This window comes from Poecile atricapillus, chromosome 21 (assembly GCF_030490865.1).
Source record: "Poecile atricapillus isolate bPoeAtr1 chromosome 21, bPoeAtr1.hap1, whole genome shotgun sequence".
Taxonomy (NCBI): Eukaryota; Metazoa; Chordata; class Aves; order Passeriformes; family Paridae; genus Poecile; species Poecile atricapillus.
In genome coordinates this window covers 4820986-4821924 of record NC_081269.1, presented here as the reverse complement: position 1 = coordinate 4821924, position 939 = coordinate 4820986, and positions in this window count along the sequence as shown.

Here is a 939-nt window from a genome sequence, read left to right as displayed (position 1 = left end):
CCCCTTTTGGCATCCAGTTCTCGTGTGCCTTTAATTAAATATCTCAATTTCTCATCTAACTCTTGTGATTCTGGTGTTTCATATATTTTATTAAATTAACTGTTGATTTTCTATTTTTTTTTTGCGTAGGCACTAGTATTTGTTGTTAAAATGGCTTAATTCTGTTAGGGATTATGAGTTAAGGTGATAGGGAGTCTGTTAAGGATTGAGAGGAATGACAGGTTTGTCTTTACAAACAAGCTGTGCTGATAATATGAAGCTATCACTGAGAAATAACAGAAATAATGGGGTGGATTCCACTGAAAGATGAAAGAGACACTGGGAAAACACCATAAAATTCCACAAGAATTAATTAAGAAGGGTTGTGCATTGGGAGGGGGTATCCCAGGTATCAAGTCTGTACCTCTCAAGTATCTCAGCCTATGGGGAAAGAGAGAAGGGATATATGGCCGGGAATTAGGATAAAAGGGAGGCTGCACCCTCCAAAAATTTGAGAAATCCCAGGAGAATGCCCCATGGCCTCTCCCTTTATTCAAATAAAGTAAAAGGACTCCTCTGTCTCCTTTTTTGGACATAAACCTCTGGTGTTTGTGGATTAATTTTCCTAACAGGATTACCAAGAAAAAGCAATAGAAACATTAAAGGGAAGAATTTTGCCAGTATAGCTACTGAATTTTAAAGGCTTAATCAAAGTTTTATGGGTTTTTAAAATTAATTCTGATGGGACGAGAGGCAGGGACATCTTTATGGCTCCCAAATTACCATGCTCATAAATGATACAGCGTTAATTTTCAAGGTTCAGTCTCCTTAAAAGACCTTTTAGGAATAATTTTAAATAAAGGCTGTTAATCAGCATTTTGTAACGTTCTTATGAACACTTTGCAGAAAAGCCCAACAGTATTAATATAGCACAAAAAGCTTTTTTATTGGGATAAAGCT